At 36.0% G+C, this 20,623-nt stretch overlaps 1 long non-coding RNA gene across 1 annotated transcript; it reads right to left on the reverse strand.

Moving 5' to 3' along the window:
* Window positions 1-844: 844 nt before the first annotated feature.
* Window positions 845-3,324, reverse strand: LOC103965665. Its single transcript, XR_007255515.1, has 4 exons — window positions 2,924-3,324; window positions 2,601-2,690; window positions 2,130-2,406; window positions 845-2,013 (listed from the first exon to the last, which is right to left on the reverse strand). It is a non-coding gene; the product is annotated as an uncharacterized LOC103965665 (long non-coding RNA).
* Window positions 3,325-20,623: the final 17,299 nt, after the last annotated feature.

Raw genomic sequence — 20,623 nt, forward strand, 5'->3', positions numbered from 1 at the left:
AAGTGTATTTTTCTTTCTAATTATAGAAAGTTTGGAGCGCCAAATGAGATTTTTGAAGTGCTAATAACAGTTCCCTATAATTTAGCCACAATATTAGAAGTGCGAGTTTAGAAGTATCTAGGTTGTAACATTAAAAGTGAGCCGTTTTAATCCTATGGTAAGCCTAACTAAATATAGCAAACTTTTGTCCTACTCAATTTAAGACCTTTAGACTACAAATCTCCCCATAGTTCTAACAAGCAACCCCTACTGGTTTACATTGTTCTGTCATCACTACGGCTCATCCAGAAAAACACCAAGAGATTTCTTTCTTATTTTATAGATTTTATTTTAGCCACTGAATAGAAGGCTCAGTGTCAATTAGCCAACATGTATCATTCATCAAGACTATATCAAACACGCAACAACCCTTGTATCGAAACATCAAGCTTTCCAAAGCAATAGGTTCAATACCCAATTAATGCTAGCTTGATACTCCATATTCATTTAACATATATTGAAAGTTCAGGAATTAACTTCCACATTAGTAGCCAACCACGTCATACAAGTAGTATCAACCCCATCCCCTTTAGCAGTCACTAATAAATGAGGCAATTCCCACATCACCAATAAAAGGACCAAAGTCTAGATTGTGTCATCCAAAGTTCAAAGTTCAATTCAATCATCCAAAATGAGTTATAGGACCAAAGTCTAGTGCAGAATCAGGTCAAACAATTAAATACGTGCCAGATTCAGGAACATTAAATATATATATTCGATGTAGCATACTGTACCATATATAGAAATTGAGGAGCTTGGATTTTAACCTATCATGCATCAGTGTCTGTTTTTTTTTCTTTTTTTCTTTTTGTGTGTCAGATATCATGCATGAGTGTCTAAGCATTCAACCCACAACTATGTGGTACGAGTATCTCATCACATATAAATTTACAAGTTCATAAGTATCCTGCTAACAGTGGTGTTCATGTTCCTCAAGTGCTCTAAACCAGATAAATCTGCCTCCAAATTCATGACTGAAGATAAATCCCACTATTATATGAGCAGCTTACCAACCAAATAGGGTTTTCTTGCAAGGGCAGTACATGCACTCCACAAATGCCTTAAGACAGTAAAACATCCTTAATTTTTTTTCTTTTTTTTTTCTTTTTTGAAACTAGTGTATCCGAGTCTTTAACCCAAATAATCACTTGGCCCTCTACCTCGCCCACAACATTTGGGGAGCGAGGAACTCTAGCATTTTCTAGGTGGGTACCGTGGGAGAGGGTCGATCCCCAGACCACTTGGGAGCAAAACCAAGGACCTGACTGCTAGACCAACAACTCTTAGGTAAAACATCCTTACTTATCAAGCTCTAAGTTGCTTTTCTTATCTATCAATTTTTTTCCAATCTTGCTACTCCCCGAGTGATTTCAACAGAAATCCTACTAAAAAGTAAATGAACAACTGCAGCTCTAAAACAACTATACACTTCATTGCATATCATTGCTAAGACGCAGAGAAATTTGTGAGAGTGGCCTAAATAGAAAGAAAAAGATATGAAATGAAATTCCTTTGAAACAAAGGTTCAGGACACATTGTGATAAATATACCATAACGAACACAAAGCAAAGAAATCGTAACCTGTGCTGTCTTTCCGCACCCAGTCTTACCAGATACAAGAATTACCTGTTTTCAAACATAGAACAAACATTAAGCCCCAAAAAGTTATGTACGAAATACATTCAAGTCAAATGAAGGTTAAATGCCGTAGGCAAAACAGAGATTCTAGTAAACAGTAACAGACCCAATCATTTTCAGGTAAGGTACTATCACATATTTAACTTAAAGTAGGGAATGTAAAAATAATGTCGTGCTTAATGTGATCATAGCTGTTAACTTTTATTTGTTACAAATAGCTAATAACTTTTAAAGCACCAAGTATGTAAATTTCAAATTATCCTGATGAGATTCAACCGTCGATGTAATGACATCCTTGTAGGATATAAGTGGAAGCTTGGACTTGTCTTAAAAAATCTGCATGCATAAAGCCACAAAAACCTTGTCATGCTGAGACTACTATTTTGAAAAATATGACTTCAAATTTGTGTAGAATGATAATATGGGTACAACATCGGTGAGATCAGAAGAACCTTTCACAAGTCAACGTTGTTCTTTATTTTAGAAGCAAGTGATGCCACTTCTTTGCAATTTCTTCCTTGTTCATCAAGGGCTTGCGAAACTTTGTGTCCCTCTTCCATCTGGGCGCTCTCATTCTTATCACTACTTTTCCCAGACACTTCTAAGTCCTCCACATGAGCACAGGGTGGGTAACGTATGAACAAGTCACTTAATACTTCTTTTGTGCCTTCGGAAAATGTCAAGCGAGTGACAGGGTGGGTAACGGAGATACACTGCTGTTCCCCTTTCCTATACAGAGTTCAGGTTCATTATCAGTAAAACAAGTAGAAAAGGGCCAAAAGGCTAGCTGTGCAGATAACAAAGGTGAAAATTTTCTCTTTTCTTTCAGTTCCTGAAAATATGTGAGCATGTAAGATTCTCTCAAATTGAAATAAACCACATTTTGGCACAATCACAGAGGGCATAGCTACAAGCACACTCACCCTCAATCTTGGATTTCATACTCCATCTCCTGCATTGTTCATGCACTTAATCTCGTTCAAAGCTCGAGAGACCGGCCTCGAATGTGTAAACTGCAAGCAGATTCCCATATTACTCAAAAATAAATAAAAAAAAGCATTCATACAAACATCAAAAGCACCCTAATTTCAAAAAATAAAACAAAATTAAAAACTGGGTATTTTTGAATCACAAAAACCCAGCAAGCAACAGAAGCGAACATGGTTTAAAACGCAATCGATCGCAAAAATTGATTAGCACGCAGATTAACCCAGGAACTTAATGTTAATAAAAAATAAAACTTTACCTTCATCAGTTGAAACGTTGAACCGCTGGAGTGCATTAAGTAATCGGTTCTTTGTGGGTTCATCAACCTGAGAATGTTTCTTCTTCTTCTTCGCCATCCCTCTTCTTTTTGCTTCCCTGTTCGTTAAATTCCGACTCTGGGTCTGAGTTTTGGCGCCCAGAGAAATGCAAAGGCTCGAGGAAGAAAAGAAGATTGACAGAGAGAGAGAGAGAGGGGGAGAGAGGGGGAGAGAGAGAAAGAGAGCGAGAGAGTCGGTGGTGTTATGAAAGGTTGGGGTATCAGCGTCTGGCTCTGCCCTGAATAGTTGGCGACTGCCGCTGTTTCCGAATGGTGGTGTTTTAAGTTGGGCTCTGTGTTTCGTCAAGTTAGTTGTGTTTTTGCCTTCCTCGGCATCTAACTTTTTTTTTTTATTATTTTTTATTTAGGGTTGGTTTGGTATTGTTGTGCTTTGAAAAAATGTTGTTGTGAGAATAAATGGATGTGGTCTAAGAATAAGCGGTTGTGAAATAAAGCTACAAGGTGTTTGGTAAACTTTTTTGTAAAAGTGCTTTTGGAAAAGAAAAAAAAAGGCAGTATGATAGTGTTTAGTAAACTTTTATGTAAAACAGCTGTGATTGTGTGAAATGATAAAAAATGATATAATACTAGATGTGCTATTAATTTAATTTTCTTAACAAATAAAAGTGAATTACTAAATATATTTTATTTTTAGAAGAAAAATATTTATAAACTTTATCTTAAATATTAATTAGTATGACAAACTACTTCAATTGAAATATTTTAAACTGAATAGCTGGGATTCATTAGTACAATATTGTTAATGTACTTGAAACTAGTCTAATTAGATGCATTCATCAAACTTGTTACTATTCTATTTCTTAATGTCTCTATCTCATGTGATCATTCAACTTGATAATTTTGATATTCATCATCATCATCATTACTACTATCATTTTCTTCACAAAAGTCCATGGGATCATCAAAATGGCAATCACATTCAGAATACCTCCATATGTAGTTATGAAGAACCATTGTAGCAATGACAATCTTCACTTGCTTATTGAACGGGTAATTAGGCATATCCCTTAAAATTGCCCATCTTTTCTTCCATACCCCAAAAGTTCTTTCAATGATGCTCCTAAGAGAAGAATGTTTATGGTTGAATACCTCTTTATGACCATTGGTTCAGCACCCCTATGAAAGTCCGGGAGATGATATCTTTCATCTTTATATGGTCCAAAATAACCTCTCATTTGTGGGTACCCCACATCTACCAAGTAATATTTTCCTGACAAATGAAAATTTTGTTTTGTATTGTAATAATTATGCAAAACAAGTATGTAAAATGTTATAATAAAAGTATGAAGATTACCATTTGGAGGCTTAGAAAAGTTTAAATTTGGATTCCGTAGCACGGATAGAAAAACCTTGTATCATGTGCAGTGCTTTCCCATCTGACACAAGCAAATGTGAATTGCATATCAAAATTACATGCATCCATAACATTTTGAGTTGGTATTCCTTTCCTACCAATGTATGAAACTTGATCCGGAGGTGGTATTAAGCCTCATCATGCACTCCATCTATGGCACCAATACAATCCTAAAAATAATAACATAGAAGAAAACCGTCAACCTACACTTATAGTTTGCAAATAAGTTAGAAGACGAGTCAAACTTTACCTTAAAATAAGGCATGTATCTTGTATCTCTCCTTATTTCTTGGGGAATGCAATGAAACTCCGAATTCATCGGTTTGATAATATATATTGCCATCTTACATACGATATCCAACATAGCACCAAAATATCTACTAACAGTCTCACTAGAATGTTGAAATCTCTCTTGAGCTAATCTATTTTTCACACCATGTCCCAACATATGCAAGAACATTCATAATATTTCAGTTGCATTCATTTTCCTTGAACTTTTCAATCCATAATTAGTTTGCAAGTCATTAGATACTCTATAAAAGACATCTTTGTTCATCCTAAACATTCAGCATCGCACATCATTTCATTGTAGTACTTCCATCAACCAAATATTAACTGTATGGGAAGAATTCATACATGGAGTTTTGTGGACATATTTTAAATAATATGTTTCAACAACTCTCGCTACAGCGCATATAATTAGACCATTATCCAACTCCTCAACATCATCATCAGAGGTGTTCATATTGAATATACATGTAACCTAACACATAATTCAACATTCCACAAGTCATAATCCGACATTCAAGAACAAGTCAATCCAATGTTTAACAAGAAATCATAATGCAACATTCAATAAACACAAAATACAAGCAACATTCAACACATAGTCTTAATGCAAAGTACAAACCACACAATGTCCTAATTCATAGTTATAGCTTCTTATTGTTCTTTGTTGAACATATATTTCAACCAAGTCAGCTAGACTTCAGGATCTTGTATAGTGGTAAACACATCTCGCTTCTCTGCAGAACAAAATAAACATGTAACAAACAACCATAACTCGCTAGGTGGCTCACAACCAAGTAATTGTGCAACAACCGCTAACACTTCCGGAATACTACTACCTATATGCAGCGACCTCATCAATAAGTTTGCAAAACTCCTAGTTTCATAAGCTTCAACAAAACGGTCAATTTGACCACAAAGTTTTGCAGCATCTCCAATTTTTTTCCCTTTCTTATCAACCTTTTTTTTTCGCAATTCTCCTTGGTTAGCTGCTTTTTTTTTTCCCTTCCTACTTGCTTGCCTTAGATCCTGCATAGTCTCAGTTTCTTCCTCATCATATGAATCAATTTGTCCTCCAGATTCCTCTCTTGACTCTGGTGGTAGTACTCCAGATGAAGGTGCCCAGACATGTTCACCGGTAGCAACTGTACTCGAAAACATCCTATCTAACTTGTCATCCATCTCAGGACTAATGCCTTTTTCTCGCAATTTTCCATATTCTTTGTTTATTTACAAGTAAGAAAGAATATGGTTAATACACATTGCATGATATCATAATACATATCAAAAGATAAATATACAAACCTAAATTTTATTATTCCACCACTACTCAGAGGCATCAATGATACCCTTGCTTGAATTCCACCCTAGGCCAGTTTCTTTACCAACTAGCACTTTCCACAACTTCCACTCATTTTTAAGTGCATCCCACTTGTTTTTCAATTGCTTTCTTTCATAATCATACCCTGTCTCTGCCTTGAAGTTAGCTCTAATATTTGCATATCCATCTTTGTCAAAGTGAGTGCCCAGACGATGTCCGACCTCAACCTCCTTGATGCAAACATCGCAAAATATAGATATATTGTGCACATTCCATGCAGCTACAGGATTTGACGAAGATGCCCCCTTCTTTGCCATCGATACCAACTACTGATTTGTGTATATACGTATATATATATATATATATATATATATATATATATATATATATTAAAACAAGAACAAACGATATTGTAATATAACCAAGAAATAACCAATAAACGATCCACATACAACTACAAAAGATTACTTCACAGTTTGTGTTCAAAAAGTTTGGCCTAGCCAATCTCAAGACAGAATTCTACCATCCACAATAGATCAGTTTCCAACCAAAGGTCATTATTAGTTTAAAACAAGTAGACCTATATAGCATAAAGAGCAAGATTTTGCAGCATAATTCGTGAGAAATAGCAGGTCTGTATGAGAATGGACAAGAACATTTTCTCCTTACTCAAAAGAAACTAGATCAAGCTAAAGGAAAGACAACACATTTTCTCCTACTAAACAAACAAAGAGATGATGATGATAAATGTTATGGTACATGATGAAATCGAAAATTACTAGTTAATGCTATTGAGAAATGACTTCTCTCTCTTTCTCTCTCTCTCTCTCTCTCAATTTTAGTCATTGCCATCTGTTACACATATGCACCATATTTGTTGAAAAAATATATTATGTATCATACCTTTAACATATACATTTTCCTAGCTACAACATCCACCACAATGTGTTGAGCTAGCTAGCTGCAAATTTATATGCGAAGCAAAGTGGGGAATTTGCATGAAACCATGACCAAGTCTTCAAAAATGTGATACCCGACAAGGTGTTGGTCCAGTTTTAATTTCCTTATCCAACAACATCACAAAGATCTTCATGCAAATGAATTGAATGGTTTCCAATTTTCCAGCTCACAAATATGAAAATGGTAGAGATGGATGTGAAAAGCACTTCAGAAATCTTTCATGTGGCCCATCACAATTTACATGAATTTATGGGCAGAGCTCCACTAGTTTTGAAGCAACCTTATGGACCAAATTGTAATTAAATACATAATCTTATATTTAACACAATATCCATTCACATTGAATATGGACAAGGATGAGCTTATCCTAGTTCAAGTTTTTTATACAAGAACAATGACATTGGAAATTGATGAATTGATTTTGGAGATTGACTTAAACTGGGTTCAGGTTCTATCCAGTACACAACTCATTAACATTGGAAACTGGGTTCAGGATAATGACATTGGAAATTGATGAATTGATAGCTAAACAGTACACAACTCATTAACATGACTTTACACTGGAAACTATGGTGTGCATCCATTTTCCAGGTACATTTATGTTTGTACCACAACCATATGCGTCTACATCGGTGTATCTATAGTAGCTACAACAATGACATATACTTACTGGGTGCTGGGGTTGAGGAAAAAGATGCAATCTAAGCTTGGCCATCACCATTTAAGATAGAGCTCGACTGCGGGAGTAACGCTAGTTTTGTTTGTGGTAAACCAACAACACACATAGACCATAATAGACACATTTGGCAAAAGTGTAATCCTCACTATAATGGTGATCTGTTAGACAACTACCAAACCAAGTTTGCGGGAGAATTCAGAAACTCTCCATAACCAAGTTTCTTGTAATGGTGGAATGAAGAATTCAGAAGAAAAAAAAATGACACATAGCATAAATGAAGAATTCAGAAAAAAATATATATATAAAACACGAAAACAGACTGAGAGAGAGATAAGATACGAGCACTGGCCTGGAGGTTGGAGTTTCAGAAGAGACTGCGAGAGCTTGAAAAAGACAATGAAACGGCGTCGTAAAGGGGTGAGCTAAATCACAAGAGACATATGACAAATCAGAAGCACAGTTCACATATCAGAAGCAGAGCAAAGCTTTATAAGAAATTATCCCTTACCTAAACCCAAATCAGAAGCAGACCTTCTAAAAATATGAATAGAGAAATAATCATTTCTCTCTCAATTTTTCTTATTTCCTCCACAAACCCTAATTTTTTCCACAAACCATATCATCTTCCCCAATTAATTTTTTCCCCACCTTCCACCCCCAATTGTTTTCCCCAACACCCTACCCTCATCCCTTTGCTCTTCCCACCCCTTTTTCCCTCTCAATCTCCCATCCCCAAATTGAAAAATCCAAACAAATAAATAACAAATTTTTACAAGAGAAGCTTACCAAAGGAACTTGGAGAAACCTAGAGAATGAGAGAGATCGCTGGTTTTTGGAACTAGAGAACGAGATAGTGGTTTTCCTGGTTCGGGTATGCGAGAGCGCTAAAGGCGAGAGCGCTGAAGGCGAGAGGGAAAGGAGGGCAATTTTGGGTTATTGAAAAATTCATTAAACGCACACTTTTCACCCGTGTTTTCGAAAATAAATTGTTTTTGGAAGCTGCTATTTGTAGCTTTAGGTCAGCTTTAGATTTTGGGCTTTTTTTCACCCCCAAACTTTGAAATAAAGCTGTTAGAAGATTGAGGTGATTAAAAAAAAAAAAAGTTGGTATGAAAAAAAGCTATGAGGATTTTTGGTGTTTGGGTAACTCTGAAAAGCAACTTTATTTCAAAGTTTGGGGTGAAAAGAAGCCCAAAACCTGAAACTGACTTGAAGCTGCAAATAGTAGCTTCCAAAAACAGCTACAGTGTGCGTTTAATGAACTTTTCAATAACCCAAAATTGCCCTCCTTTCCCTCTCGCCTTTAGCGCTTTTGCCTTCAGCACTCTCGCATACTCGAACCAGGAAAACAACTCTCTTGTTCTCTCATTCCAAAAGCCAGCGATCTCTCTCGTTCCAAAAACTAGCGATCTTTCTCGTTCTCTAGGTTTCTCCAGGTTCCTCTGGTAAGCTTCTCTTGTAAAAATTTGTTATTTATTTGTTTGGATTTTTCAATTTGGGGATGGGAGATTGAGAGGGAAAGAGGGGTGGGAAGAGCAAAGGGATGAGGGTATGGGTGTTGGGAAAAACAAATGGGGATGGAGGGTGGGGAAAAAATTAATTGGGGAAGGTGATATGGTTTGTGGAAAAAAATTAATTGGGGAAAAAAGTAGGGTTTGTGGAGTAAACAAGAAAAATTGAGAGAGAAGTTTGATTACTTCTCTATTCATATTTTTAGAAGGTATGCTTATGATTTGGGTTTAGGTAAGGATAATTTCTTATAAAGCTTTGCTCTACTTCTGATATGTGAACTATGTTTTTGATTTGTCATGCGTCTCTTATGATTCAACTCACCCCTCTACGACGCTGTTTCATTGTCTTCTTCAAGCTCTCGTAGTCTTTTCTGAAACTCCAACCTCCAGGTCAGTGCTCGTATCTTATCTCTCTCTTTGTCTGCTATCATGTTTTATATTTTTATTTTTATTTTCTAAATTCTTCATTTATGCTATATGTTTTTTTTTTCTTCTGAATTCTTCATTCCACCATTACATGAAACTTGGTTATGGAGAGTTTCTGAATTCTCCTGCAAACTTGGTTCGGTAGTTGTCTAACAAATCACCATTATAGTGAGGATTACACTTTTGCCAAATGTGTCTATTATGGTTTGTGTGTGTTGTTGGTTTACCGCGAACAAAACTAGCATTACTCCCGCAATCGAGCTCTATCTTAAATGGTGATGGCCAAGCTTAGATTGCATCTTTTTCCTCAACCCCAGCACAAAGTAAGTATATGTCACTATTGTAGCTACTAAAGATACACCGATGTAGACGCATATGGTTGTGGTACAAACATAAATGTACTCGGAAAATGGATGCACACCATAGTTTCCAGTGTAAAGTCATGTTAATGAGTTGTGTACTGTTTAGCTATCAATTCATCAATTTCCAATGTCATTGTCCTGAATCCAGTTTCCAATGTTAATGAGTTGTGTACTGGATAGAACTTGAACCCAATTTGAGTCAATCTCCAAAATCAATTCATCAATTTCCAATGTCATTGTCCTTGTATAAAAAACTTGAACTAGGATAAGCTCATCCTGGTCCATATTCAACGTGAATGGATATTGTGTTAAATATAAAATTATGTATTTAATTACAATTTGTTCCATGAGGTTACTTCAAAATTAGTGGAGCTCTACCCATAAATTCATGTAAATTGCGATGGGCCAAATGAAAGATTTCTGAAGTGCTTTTCACATCCATCTCTACCATTTTCATATTTGTGAGCTGGAAAATTGGAAACCATTCAATTCATTTGCATGAAGATCTTTGTGATGTTTTTGGATAAGGAAATTAAAACTGGACCAACACCTTGTCGGGTATCACATTTTTGAAGACTTGGTCATGATTTCTTTCAAATTCCCCACTTTGCTCCGCATATAAATTTGCAGCTAGCTAGCTCAACGCATTGTGGTGGATGTTGTAGCTAGGAAAATGTATATGTTAAAGGTATGGTACATAATATATTTTTTCAACAAATATGGTACATGTGTGTAATAGATGGCAATGACTAAAATTGAGAGAGAGAGAGAAAGAGAGAGAAAGAGAGAGAAGTCATTTCTCAATAGCATTAACTAGTAATTTTCGATTTCATCATGTACCATAGCATTTATCATCATCATCATCTCTTTGTTTGTTTAGTAGGAGAAAATGTGTTGTCTTTCCTTTAGCTTGATCCAGTTTCTTTTAAGTAAGGAGAAAATGTCCTTGCCCATTCTCATACAGACCTGTTATTTCTCACGAATTATGCTGCAAAATCTTGCTCTTTATGCTATATAGGTCTACTTGTTTTAACTAATAATGACCTTTGGTTGGAAACTGATCTATTGTGAACAGTAAAATTCCGTCTTGAGACTGGCTAGGCCAAACTTTTTGAACCCAAACTATGAAGTAATCTTTTGTAGTTGTATGTGGATCGTTTATTGGTTATTTCTTGGTTATATTACAATATCGTTTGTTCTTGTTTTAATATATATATATATATATATATATATATATATGTATATACACAAATCAGTAGTTGGTATCGATGGCAAAGAAGGGGGCATCTTCGTCAAATTCTATAGCTACATGGAATGCGCACAATATATCTATATTTTGTGATGTTTGCATCAAGGAGGTTGAGGTCGGACATCGTCCGGGCACTCACTTTGACAAAGATGGATATGCAAATATTAGAGCTAACTTCAAGGCAGAGGCATGGCATGATTATGAAAGCAATCAACTGAAAAACAAGTGGGATGCACTTAAAAATGAGTGGAAGTTGTGGAAAGAGCTAGTTGGTAAAGAAACTGGCCTAGGGTGGAATTCGAGTATAGGTACCATTGATGCCTCTGAGGACTGGTGGAATAATAAAATTCAGATTTATGTATTTATCTTTTAATATGTATTATGATATCATGCAATATGTATTAACCATATTCTTTGTTACTTGTAGATAAACAAATAATATGGAAAATTGCGAAAAAAAGGCATTAGTCCTGAGATGGAGGACAAGTTAGATAGGATGTTCTCGAGTACAGTTGCTACTGGTGAACATGCCTGAGCACCTTCATCTGGAGTATTACCACCAGAGTCAAGAGAGGAATCTATAGGACAAATTGATTCATATGATGAGGAAGAAACTGAGACTATGTAGGATCTAAGGCAAGCAAGTAGGAAGGGAAAAAAAAAAGCAACTAACCAAGGATAATTGCGAAAGAAGAAGGTTGATAAGAAAGGGAAAAAAATTGGAGGTGTTGCAAAACTTTGTGGTCAAATTGATCGTTTTGTTGAGCTTATGAAACTCGGAGTTCTACAAACTTATTGATGAGGTCGTTGCATATAGGTAGTAGTATTCCGGAAGTGTTAGCGGTTGTTGCATAATTGCCTGGTTGTTAGCCACCTAGCGAGTTATGGTTGTTTGCTACATGTTTATTTTGTTCTGCAGACAAGTGAGAGGTGTTTACCACAATGCAAGATCCTGAAGTCTAGCTAACTTGGTTGAAATATTTGTTCAACAAAGAACAATAAGAAGGTATAACTATGAATTTGGACATTGTGTGGTTTGTACTTTGCATTAAGACAATGTGTTGAATGTTGCTTGTATTTTGTGTTTATTGAATGTTGGATTATGATTTCTTGTTAAACGTTGGATTGACTTATTCTTGAATGTTGGATTATGACTTCTTAGTGATTGTTGGATTATGACTTGTGGAATGTTGAATTATGTGTTAGGTTCCAAGTATATTCAATATGAACACCTCTGATGATGATGTTGAGGAGTTGGAGGATGGTCTAATTATATGTGCTGTAGCGAGAGTTGTTGAAACATATTATTTAAAATATGTCCACAAAACTCTATGTATGAATTCTTCCCATACAGATAATATTTGGTTTATGGAAGTACTACGATGAAATGATGTGCGATGCTATAGAACGTTTAGGATGAACAAATATGTTTTTTATAGATTATCCAATGACTTGCAAACTAATTATGGATTGAAAGGTTCAAGGAAAATGAATGCAACTGAAATATTAGGAATGTTCTTGCATATGTTGGTACATGGTGTGAAAAATATATTAGCTCAAGAGAGATTTCAACATTCTAGTGAGACTGTTAGTAGATATTTTGGTGCTATGTTGGATATCGTATATAAGATGGCAATATATATTATCAAACCGATGGATTCGGAGTTTCCTGGCATTCCCCAAGAAACAAGGAGAGATACAAGATACATGCCTTATTTTAAGGCAAAGTTTGATTTGTCTTCTAACTTATTTGCAAACTATAAGTGTAGGTTGACGGTTTTCTTCTATGTTATTATTTTTAGGATTGTATTGGTGCTATAGATGGAGTGCATGTTGAGGCTTCAATACCACCTCCGGATCAAGTTCCACACATTGGTAGGAAAGGAATACCGACTCAAAATGTTATGGCTGCATGTAATTTTGACATGCAATTCACATTTGCTTGTGCCGGATGGGAAGGCATTGCACATGATACAAGGGTTTTTTCTATCCGTGCTACGGAATCCAAATTTAAACTTTTTTAAGCCTCCAAATGGTAATCTTCATACTTTTATTATAACATTTTACATACTTGCTTTGTATAATTATTACAATACAAAACAAAATTTTCAATTGTCAGGAAAATATTACTTGGTAGATGTGGGGTACCCACAATTGAGAGGTTATTTGGGACCATATAAAGGTGAAAGATATCATCTTCCGGACTTTCGTAGGGGTGTCGAACCAACGGATCATAAAGAGGTATTCAACCACAGACAAGCTTCTCTTAGGAGCATTATTGAATGAACTTTTGGGGTATGGAAGAAAATATGGGCAATTTTAAGGGATATGCCTAATTACCTGTTCAATAAGCAAGTGAAGATTGTCATTGCTACAATGGCTCTTCATAACTACATACGGAGGTATTCTGAACGTGATCGTCATTTTGATGACCCCTTGGACTTTTGTGAAGAAAGCGATAGTAGTGATGATGATGTTGAATACCAAAATTATCAAGTTGAAGGATCACATGAGATAGAGGCATTAAGAAATAGAATAACAACAAGTTTGATGAATGCATTTAATTAGACTACTTTCAAGTACATTAACAATATTATACTAATGAATCCTAGTTATTCAGTCTAAAATATTTCAATTGAAGTAGTTTGTCATACTAATTAATATTTAAGAAAAAGTTTATAAATATTTTTCTTCTAAAAATAAAATATATTTAGTAATTAACTTTTATTTGTTAAGAAAATTAAATTAATAGCATATCTAGTATTATACCCTTTTTGGTCATTTCACACAGTTACATCTGTTTTACATAAAAGTTTACCAAACACTATCATATTGTTTTTTTTTTCTTTCCAAAAGAACTTTTACAAAAAAGTTTCCTAAACACTTTGCTGCTTTATTTCACAGCCGCTTATTCTCACAGCACAGTCGCTTATTCTCATAGCAGTTTTTTTTCAAAGCACAACAATACCAAACCAGCCTTTACACTAACGGGGGGCGTGCTGCACTAACCCTTCATTTTGGCCATGACTGTAGCTTAGCCTGCATTGTACCTATCACTTAAGTTCAAATCTCATTATTTATAAGAGTATTGTTGACTAATTTATCCAAATGTATAATTTTATGTGCAAATATGTTTTTGACAACGTATAGATTGTGATTATGATGAATGAATCTCATCAAGCGTATAGTTGAAATCCATGACTCATATTGAGAAAGTCATATTGTGTTTTATTGTTGAAAGTTATTTAGTTATGTTTAATTAGTTTTTAATTAAATAAAGCTAACATGGCAACATAGAGTCCAAATCAAGCTGGAGTCCTAGATTGTAGGAGTTGTGGTTGAGTCTGTTCACCATGTTCAAATTTTCTTCTGTTGCTTAAGGTAGTTAAACTCCCCAAAATCTGCACATGTTGTGCTAGTGGTTATCGTGGAGATTGTTATTTTCTATTTAAGTTGTAAACATTGTTTTTAGATAGATGAGAAGAGAAAAGCTGCAGTTTCCATTATCTGGTATCAGAGCCCCTTCTAGGCCTGAACAAACTTGAGAAAAAGGGTGAAAGATTGTGTCTTGCAGTAGTAAAAAAACAATGGCAACTGACAAAGCCACTGAGAGTTTTGTTCAACCAACGATTCCAAGGTTTGATGGTCACTACGACTATTGGAGCATTCTGATAGAGAATTTCCTCAGGTCAAATGAGTACTGGAATCTTGTGGAATTAGGGATTGACGCCCCAGCAGAGGGAGTTGTGTTGACTGAACAACAACAAAAGTGGGTTGCTGAACAGAAGCTGAAGGACTTGAAGGTGAAAAACTACCTTTTTTCAGGCACTTGATTGATTTATCTTGGAGACTACTCGAGAGGGAGACCTCCAAACAAATATTGGATTCTTTGAAGAAGAAATATGAAGGGTCTGAGAGGGTGAAGCGTGCACTGCTTCAAACTTTTACAAGGGACTTTGAAACTTTACAAATGAAATCAGGTGAGTCCATCACTAATTTCTTTGATAGAACTCTGGGAATAGCAAGCAAGATGAGATCCAATGGTGGCACCATGGAAGAAGTCAAAGTTATGGAGAAAATTATGAGATCATTGACTCTAAAATTTGACTACATTGTTTGTTCAATTGAGGAGGCAAAGTATGTTGCTAAGTTACGAGTTGATGAACTACAAAGCTCTTTGTTAGTGCATGAACAAAAACTTAACTGCACCATTGCCAGTGAAGAACAAACAACGTTGAAAGCTTCCACTTTTTTCTAAGTCCTCAAGTTCTCGATGAGGAAGAGGTCGTGAAAGAGGTGGATGAAGTAGAAGAAGAGGTGGCCGAGGCCATCGAGGTGGTGGACGATCTGGATATCGAGACAATAGCAAGTCACCTCGTGTTTTCAAAAGAGATGATGACTCTGAAGAAAAAGGAGCATACCACTTTGATAAGTCAAAAGTGGAGTGCTATAGGTGTGGAAATTTTGGCCACTACAAGAATGAGTGCTACACTAAGTCACCAAAAGAAAAAGGAGAAAAGTCAAAACTTTGTGGAGAAAAAGGAGGAAGAGACATTTTTGATGGCTTTTCATGCACTTATAGAGACTCATCAGGGGACATGGTATGTGGACACAAATTGCAACAATTGCATGAGTGGATATAAGTCTTCCTTTATTAATTTGGATTTAAGCTTTCACACGGTGGTAAGTTTTGGTGACAAATCAACAATGAAAATGATGGGTAAGGGAGATATTCAAATCAAAACCAAAAATTACTTTATTGAAACTATTTCAAATGTTTTTTATATTCAGGATTTGACGACAAATTTGTTGAGTGCTGGGTCAATTACAAGATAAAGGTTACAAGATTATAATATATAAAAGAGTGTGTGAAGTGTACGATCCAAAAAGAGGCTTCATTGCTTTTGTAAAAATGTCTTCCAATAAATTGTTTCCTTTGAAAATCAAGATTGTGCAGGCTTGCTTGCTTGCCAAAGAAGATGACCCGTGGAGATGGCACTACAGATATGGCCATTTGAACTTTAATGGCTTGAGAACACTTCACCAGAAAGGGATGGTCACTGGCTTACCTGAGATAACTCTTCCATCAAGGGTGTGTGAAGAATGCATCACTAGGAAACATCAAAGAGATTTTTTTTCCAAGTGGCAAGGCAACAAGGGCTCAATCAATCTTGGAGATGGTTCACTTTGATCTATGTAGACCAATAAATCCCATCTCAAATGGTAACAAGAAATATTTCATCTCCTTTATTGATGATTTTAGTAGGAAGACATGGGTCTATTTCTTGCAGGAAAAATCAGAAGCATTTGAAGCATTCAAAAGCTTCAAAACTCTAGTTGAAAATGAATCAGACAAGAAGATTAAAACACTAAGAACTGACCATGGATGTGAGTACTGTTTAAAGGAGTTTGATGCATTTTGCAAAGGGAAAGGCATCAAGAGACAGTTGACCACTACTTATAAACCACAACAAAATGGTGTAAGTGAAATGAAGAATCACACCATTCTTAACATAGTTCAAAGTCTGCTAGTCAAAGGAAGCATTCCCAAGAAGTTTTGGCCTGAAACCATGCTATGGTCAATTCATATTTTAAACAGAAGTCCGATATTTTCTGTTAAGAATATAACTCATCAAGAAGCTTGGAGTGGATTAAAGCCTGCAGTTGATCACTTTAGGGTGTTTGGGTGCATAACATATACACACATCCCTGATGAGAAAAGAAAGAAGTTGGATGACAAAAGTGAAAAATGTGTTTTCTTTGGTGTAAGTGAAGTCTCAAAAGCTTATAAACTGTACAATCTAGTGACAAAGAAGATAGTGGTAAGCAGGGATGTAATATTTGATGAAGACACCATGTGGAATTAGTCTGAAAACAGATCAGTTCAACAAAAAATTCCAGTCGATGATGATTCAGACAAGGAAGATGTTGCAACTCCTAAAACTCAAGCCAAGCAGCCATCTCAACCTAAAGTTCAGTCATCTCAACAATTTGAAGAATAGGGATACAATCTGAGAAATGAGAACTCAAGGAAGAGGCCAACATAGATGATGGATTACGATGTAAGTTATTCAAGTTGTGATGATGAAAATGTTCACTTTGCATTATTTGTAGACAGTGATCCAATCACATATAATGAGGAGAAATGGAGGGAAGCAATGGACAATGAAATCAAGTCCACTAAGAAGAATCAAACCTAGGAGTTAACTGATCTTCCAAAGGGAAAGAAAACCATTGGTGTTAAATGGGTGTTTAGAACAAAGTTGAACGAAAAAGGTGAAGTTGACAAGCATAAAGCTCGTTTGGTAGACAATGAAATCAAGTCCATTGAGAAGAATCAAACCTGGGAGTTAACTGATCTTCCAAAGGGAAAGAAAACCATTGGTGTTAAATGGGTGTTTAGAACAAAGTTGAACGAAAAAGATAAAGTTGACAAGCACAAAGCTCATTTGGTAGCTAAAGGCTACAGGCAGAAACATGGCATTGATTACAAAAAGGTGTTTACCCTAGTTACAAGGTATGACACGATCAGGTTAGTGATCTCTCTCGCAACTCAAAATTCTTGGTCAATTTTTCAGTTAAACATAAAGTCAGCATTCTTGCATGGCAACCTGCAAGAGGAGGTGTACATTGATCAACCACCTAGCTATGAGAGAAAAAGAAGAAGAAAATGTGTTCAAATTGAAGAAAGCACTCTATGGACTGAAACAAGCACCTCGAGCTTGGTATAGTCGCATATATGCTCACTTTGCTAAGCTTGGATTTCACTATGTCCTTTCGAGCACTCTTTATGTCAAGATTAAGGAAGGAGGTAAACTACTCATGATGTGCTTGTATGTTGATGACTTGATATTCATTGAAAATGATGCTAAAATGTTTAATGAATTTAAGAAGTCTATGATGAAGGAGTTTGAAATGACTGATCTAGGATTAATGCACTATTATCTTCGATTGGAAGTCATTCAAACTACTGCTGGTAATTTCATCTACTAGAAAAAGTATGCGCATGACATTCTTAAAAGGTTTCAGATGGATGATTGCAAGCCATTTGGAACTCCAGTTGAAGTCGGTTTAAAGTTATGCAAAGACAAAGGTGGGAAGGAGGTTAACAGTACTTTCTACAAACAAATCATTAGCAGTCTCATGTACTTAACCTCCACGAGGCTCGACATCATGTATGCAGTACGTCTAGTAAGCCGATATATGTAAAAACAATTGAAATGCATCTCAATGCAGTGAAGAGAATTCTCAGGTATGTAAAAGGGACAACTGATTATGGTGTGTTTTATAAAAGGGAAGATGGTTATGGTTTTATTGGGTACACAGATAGTGATTATGCAGGTGATATAGATGATCGTAAAAGCACTTTTGGGCACACATTTCTGCTCAACTCTGGTGCAGTATCGTGGTACTAAAACGCAATAGATTGTGACACTTTCCTCAATAGAAGCAGCAGCAGCTTCGAGCTCCTGTTAAGCCATGTGGCTGAAAAAAATGCTTGAAGTGCTTAGTGATGTTCAAAATAGACCAACAACCATTTACTGCGAAAATATGTCAACTATCAAGCTATCAAGGAATCCAGTCATGCATGGGAGAAGTAAACACATTGATGTTCATTTTCATTTTCCACGTGATCTGTGTAGAGATGGGAAGATTGAACTAGAATATTGCAAGAGTGGGGAGCAGGTTGCAAACATCTTAACTAAGCCTTTTGAAGCAGCCTGCATTCGAGAAGCTGAGAAGCATGTTAGAAGTTTGTTCACTTCGAAGCATTGATCAGGAAGATGATTATGTGATGGTGGAGAAACCCTAAACTGTTTTTTTTTTTTTTCTGTAAAAATCAATCTAAGGGAGGGTGTTGAAAGTTATTTAGATATGTTTAATTAGTTTTTAATTAAATAAAGCTGACATACCAACGTAGAGTCCAAGTCAAGCTGGAATCTTAGATTGTAAGAGTTTGTGGTTGAGTGAAGGAAAAATTTTGTCCTAGCTAAGAACATGTAAGAACATTTGAATACATATGCAAACTAATAACACTTTAAAGTAGGCATGCATTAAAAAACAATTCATAAAACCCATGGCTTTCAAAGCCTAGTATATGGTGAACCATAAGACTCTTTAACAATATTAAAGAGAATAAGAATTTTAGAGATTCTTTACCCTTGAAGCTCATCCTTGATTGCACAAGGGATTCACCCAAGTGGAGGGCCTTCAAGTCACCTCCTTGCTCCTTGGATCTTCCTTGTGATTTTCTCCCTTTTAGTGCTCCTTTTCTTCTTTGAGGATTTGAGGATTTGTTCTCCAAAACACCAAAAGTTTGGTGTCTCTAAGTCTCCACACCAAAGATGTTGTGTGAAGATGAAATGGATGACTTAGGGAAGAAAGATTGCTAGATGTTCCTCACCTAAGGTGGCCGGCCTCTATGCAGAAAATGAGAGAATAGGTTTCACCCAAATTCAATTAGAAAACCCTAAGGATGAAATGGCTATAAAGATGTCTTTATACCACCTCACAATGGAGTGGCAAATTTGCAATTAAGCCAAGTTCACTACCCTCCACCCTTATGGCCGGCCATATGTTGTTATTGGGCTTAATTGCCCATTTTGTTTTTAGTTGTCATACAACTTAAACATAATGGGCCTTGTGGACCAAAACATTTTTGTGCCCTGAAGCCCAAAACTAACTTAAACGCCCAATACGAACGTTTCGTATAATTAATTAACTATTTAATTAATCTTGACCATTCTTTAATTAAACCATTTAATTGCTTATCCATTTCATATAATTTCTTCATATATATCTTTACTCGGTGTACGATCCATTAGGTTCCATTTAGCGAGGTAGTGGGCGATGTTACTCTTAACGATCGATTGTGAATTGAAACCACATTGCAATTCTCCCTTAAATTAGTGTTTGCTAATCTTTAGGGCTTCCACAAACCATGGGTGACGCCTAGCAGCATGTCATGGTTACCCAAGCTAAGTAGAAGTGGTTGGAGAACCTATCCAGTTACAACTACAATGCAATACGGTCCTTCTCTAATACAATACTCTTAATCACATTGTTTAAGTGATAGTTTGTTTCATGTCTACTATCCAATGTGATACTTCTCTATATGATTCAATTGAATAAGATTTGGAACATCTTCCTTAGTCATATTCATATGCTTTGGCCAAAGACTCTCGAATCATATCTTAGAGTATTCTCCTTCCATCATGGAAGGTTAGAGATCCCTTGTTGTGCATTCATATGCCTACATGACTAGATAGCTTGACCCCAACAATGCCGCGGACACTCCAATGGAATGCCGTTGACATAATCAAAGATCAAGGACCTAACCATTAGACATCAATGATGCCTCAGGTCAAAGGACTACTTTGCATATTGCAACTATTGAGTTCTCACATGACATGTATGTTCGAACTCTCGTTTGATCGTTGTTCAGTGTACTCGATTACTCTTTCGAGCACCT

This window comes from the organism of the source record quoted next, unplaced genomic scaffold, assembly GCF_019419815.1.
Source record: "Pyrus x bretschneideri cultivar Hongxiangsu unplaced genomic scaffold, Pyrus_bretschneideri_v1 Contig93, whole genome shotgun sequence".
In the NCBI taxonomy this organism is placed as follows: domain Eukaryota; kingdom Viridiplantae; phylum Streptophyta; class Magnoliopsida; order Rosales; family Rosaceae; genus Pyrus; species Pyrus x bretschneideri.